Source organism: Monodon monoceros, unplaced genomic scaffold (genome assembly GCF_005190385.1).
Source record: "Monodon monoceros isolate NGI ecotype Baffin Bay Population unplaced genomic scaffold, NGI_Narwhal_1 Super_Scaffold_22, whole genome shotgun sequence".
In the NCBI taxonomy this organism is placed as follows: domain Eukaryota; kingdom Metazoa; phylum Chordata; class Mammalia; order Artiodactyla; family Monodontidae; genus Monodon; species Monodon monoceros.
In genome coordinates this window covers 85045778-85050866 of record NW_021703779.1, presented here as the reverse complement: position 1 = coordinate 85050866, position 5089 = coordinate 85045778, and the positions used below count along the sequence as shown (strand labels likewise).

At 43.7% G+C, this 5089-nt stretch overlaps 1 pseudogene; it reads left to right on the top strand.

The window, feature by feature from the left end:
- Positions 1-409: 409 nt before the first annotated feature.
- Positions 410-4268, top strand: LOC114905847 (annotated as a pseudogene).
- The last annotated feature ends 821 nt before the right edge of the window (positions 4269-5089 follow it).

Here is a 5089-nt window from a genome sequence, read left to right as displayed (position 1 = left end):
TAGAGTGGATTTGTCATTTAAGACCTACTCATCCATACTGGGAGTGTCTAGAACAGGGGTCCCCAACCTCCAGGCCTTGGACCAGTATCTGTCCGCAGCCCATTAGGAACCAGGCCACACAGCAGGAGGTGAGCGGCAGGCGGGCAAGCAGAGCTTTCTTTATCTGCGGCTCTCCATCGGTCACATAACCGCCTGAACCATCCCCCCCCCAACCCCATCCGTGGAAAAATTGTCTTCCACAAAACCGGTCCCTGGTGCCAGAAAGGTTGGGGACCGCTGGTCTAGAAGACATACCTTTCACCAATACTTTGACAAATAATTTGGTGAGTGGAGTCCTAGCATCCTTGAAGATCTCCATGATTGCTCATCTCTGTAAGTGAGACGTTACCGTGGGAACTGCAGCCACTCAATGGAAAAACCTAAATGCAGTAGGAGTAATTTGATCCTGGCGTGGCAGGGGCCAAGTGGCAGCATTCAATCACCAAAGGGAAGGTGAGTGTGGTTACCATAATGGACAGCAGAGACAAAGCAGCAGTCAGAATAGTCTGATTCATGCAGACTTATGGTGCTGGCTAGTTAGTGTTCTAAAAAGTGAAATAAATAGGGAGCCTACTAGATTTTCACTTGATCTGTATAAGCAGAAAAGTTCTAGATCAAGTGAACAAAAATCTAACTCAAATCATAAAAACAGAGAGTCACAGCCCCTTGATCAATTCCAAGACTTAAGACAGTTTGTAGACTTAGAACCCCTTGAATGAAGGGGGGGTTGGGTCCTCTTGAAGAAGGATCCCAGTACACTAGTGAAAATTTATACTGTTAATATTTCTCCCAAAGGGACCTGCAGCCTTTTACCAGAGTAACTGTACATTGAGAAAAAGGAAATAATCAGACCTTTCAGGGACTACTGGCCACTGGATCTGAACTAGAACTGATTCTAGGAGACCTGAAGCACCACTGTGGCCCTCCAGTCAGAGTAGGGGCTTATTAAGGTCAGGTAATCAATGGAGTTTTAGCTTAGGTGTACCTCACAGTGAGTGTAGCTCCCCAAATCCATCCTGTGGTTATTTCCTTCATTCCAGAATGCATAATTGGAATAGATATATATAGCAGCTGGAAGAATCCCCACATTGGTTCCCTGATCTGTTGAGTGTGGGCTGTTATGGTGGGAAAGGCCAAATGGAAGCCATTGGAACTTCCTCTACCTACAAAAGTAATAATAAAAAATAATACCACATTCCTGGAGGGATTTCAGAGATTAGTGCTACCATCAAGGACTTGGAAGATGCAGGGGTGGTGATTTCCACCACATCCCCCTTAAACTCTATTTGACCAATGTAGAAGACAGATGGATCTTGGAGAATGACAGTGGATTATCACAAGCTTAACCAGGTAGTAATTCCAATTGCAGGTGCTGTACCAAATGTGGTTTCATTGCTTGAGCAAATTAACACATGATCTGGTACCTGGTATGCAGCTGTTGATCTGGCAAATAATCTTTTTCTCCATACCTGTCCATAAGGCCCACCAGAAGCAATTTGCTTTCAGCTGGAAAGGCCAGCAATATACCTTCACTGTCCTACATCGGAAGTATATCAACTCTCCAGTTCTGTCTTAACTTACTTCACAGAAATCTTGATTGCCTTTCCCTTTCACGAGGTATCACAATGATCCATTACATTGATGACATTATTCTGATTGGACCTAGTGAGTGAGAAGTAGCAACTAATCTAGACTTATTGGTGAAACAGTTGCATGTCAGAGGGTGGGAAATAAACCCAACTAAAATTCAGAGGCCTTCTACCTCAGTGAAATTTCTAGGGATCCAGTGGTATGGGGCATGTCGAGACATCTCTTCTAAGCTGAAGGATAGGTTGTTGTATTTGGCCCCTCCTACAACCAAGAAAGAAGCACGATGCTTAACTGGTCTCTTTGGATTTGGTGGCAACATATTCTTCATTTGAGTGTGTTATTCTAGCCCATTTACTGAGTGACCTGAAAAGTTGATAGTTTTGAGTAAGATCCAGAACAAGAGAAGGCTCTGAAACAGGTTTGGGCTTTTGTGCAAGCTGTTATGCCACTTGGGCTACATGATCCAGCAGATCCAGTGGTGTTGGAAGTGGCAGTGTCAGATCGAGTTAGTGTTCGGAGCCTTTGGCAAGCCCCTGTGGGATGAATTACAGCATAGACCCTTAGGATTTTGGAGCAATGCCCTGCCCTCATCTGTAGATAACTACTCTCCTTTTGCGAATCAGTTCTTGGCTTCCAACTGGGCCTTAGAGACTAAACACTTGACCATGGGCAACAAAGTTACCATCAAACCTGAGCTGCCCCTCATGAACTGGGTGTTATCTGACCCACCAAGCCATAAAGTTGGGCATGCACAGCAACACTCCATCAGCAAATGAAAGTAGTATATATATGATCAAGCCTGGGTAGGCCCTAAATGCACAGGTAAATTACCTGAAGAAGTGGCCCAAATGCCTATGGTCCCCACTCCTGCTACACTGCCTTCTCTTTCCCAGCCTGTACTTGTGGCCTCATTGGGAGTTCCTACAATCAGTTGACAGAGAAAGAAAAGACTTGGGCCTGGTTTACAGATGGTTTTACAAGATATGCAGGCACCATCTGGAAGTGGGCAGCTGCAGCATTACAGCGCCTCTCTGGGACATCCCTGAAGGACAGTGGTGAAGGGGAGTCCTCTTGGTGGGCAGAACTTCAGGCAGTGCACCTGGTTGTTCACTTTGCTTGGAAGGAAAAATGACCAGATGTGTGATTATATACCAATTCATGGGCTGTGGCCAACGGTTTGGATGGATGGTCTGGGACTTGGAAGGAACATGATTTAAAAATTGGTGACAAAGAAATTTAGGGAAGAGGTATGTAGATAGACTTCTCTTAATGGGAAAAAGACGTGAAAATATTTGTGTCCCATGTGAATGCTCACCAAAAGGTGACCTCAGAAGAGGAAGATTTTAATAATCAAGTGGATAGGATGACCCATTCTGTCGGTACCATTCAGCCTCTTTTGCTAGCCACCCCTGTCATTGCCCAATGGGTTCATGAACAAAGTGGCCATGGTGGCAGGGATGGTGGTTATACCTGGGCTCGGCAACATGGACTTCCATTCACCAAGGCTGACCTGGCTACAGCCACTGCTGAGTGCCCAATCTGCCAGCAGTGGAAACCAACACTGAGCCTCTGATATGGCACCATTCCCTAGCATGATCAGCTAGCTAGCTGGTGGCAGGTTGATTGCATTGGACAGCTCCCATCATGGAAGGGGCAGTGTTTGTCCTTATTGGAATAGACACTTACTCTGGATATGGATTTGCCTTCCCTGCATGCAATGCTTTTTCCAAAACTACCATCTGTGGACTTAATAGAATGTCTTATCCCCTGTCATGATATTTCACAGAGCATTGCTTCTGATCAAGAACAATCCTTTGCAATAAAAGAAGTGTGACAGTGGGCCCAAGCTCATGGAATTCACTGGTCTTACCATGTCTCCCACCATCCTAAAGCAGCTTGCTTAATAGAACAGTGGCATGACCTTTTGAAGATTTAGTTACAGCACCAGCTAGGTGGCAGTACCTTGCAGGGCTGGGGCAAGTTTCTCCAGAAAGCTGTATATGCACTTAATTAGTATCCACTATATGGTGCTGTTTCTCAAGTAGCCAGGATTTACAGGTCCAGGAATCAAGCAGGTGGAAATGAAAGTGCACCAGTCACTATTATCCGTAGTGACACACTAGCTTCCTGTTTTCATGACTTTATTTTCTGCTGGCCTAGAGGTCTTAGTGTCAGAGGGAGGAAAGCTTCTATCAGGAGACATGACAATGATTCCATTGAACTGGAAATTAAGACTGCCACCCTGCCACTTTGGGCTCTGAATCAACAGGCAAAAAAAAGGAGTTATGGTGTTATCTGGGGTGATTGATCCTGACTATCAAGGAGAAATTGGACTACTACTACATGGTGGAAGTGAGGAAGAGTGTGTCTGGAATACAGGAGATGCCTTAGGGCATCTCTTAGTATTACCATGCCTTGTGGTCAAAGTCAATGGAAAGCTACAACAAACGAATCCAAGCAAGACTACTAATGGGCCAGACCCTTCAGGAATGAAAGTTAGGGTTACTCTGCCAGCTACAGAACAATGACCAGCTGAGGTGCTTGCTGAAGGCAAAGGGAATACAGGATGTGTAGTAGAAGAAGGTAATTATAAATACCAGCTACAACCACACCACCAGTTACAGAAATGAGGACTATAATTGTCATGAGTATTTCCTCCTTATTTTGTTATATATATGTTTGTTTGTGTATATATACATAAACTAAGTAAATATTTTTGTTTTATTTCCTTTCTTGTTTTTTTATCATATAAGATAAGCTGTATTGACTTTACATCAGTAATTGAGTATTGCTAATTTTACATCATAGTATTTAAGTTATAGGATATCAGGAGAAGAGTAAGCATCACTCAAGTGCCGTTCCTCCTCTTCTGGGGAAGGGATTAGTGCATTTTCAGTTGTTTGTAGGATAGCTATATCATGTCAGTTGGAACTATGACCTTGTTATTGTATTTATTTGGAGATCCAGTATGGTTTAAGGAGATACGTATGGGTACCAAGCTGACAAGGGGTGAAGTTATGGTGGTTAATTTTATGTGTCAACATGATTGGGCTAAGGGCTGTCCAGAAAGCTGGTAAAACATTATTTCTGGGTATGTCTGTGAGGGTTGTTAAAAAATAAAATTCAACTGAGTAAATCAGAAGATCTAATTGTGCTTTTTCAAAGATTCATGAATCAAGCAGCATCTCATCTAGCAAACAGAAAGGAGCTCTGAGGAGCTGCACAAAATGGAAGGCTTTTATAGACAGAAGGGAACAGGAAAAGGAAGTTTCTAGCCAAGAGTGGACTGTCTCAAGCAAAATCACCTTCCTATGGGGGACAAAAATGGTCTATCGAGTGGATTACCTCACTAGTGCTGACCAGGTAATTCCAGAATGACTTGTTACAGGTCACATTCTTGGGAGAGGCTGAAATTGCAATTAGATTAGGTATTAAGTCTTGGTTTGCTGATGTGGGGCTT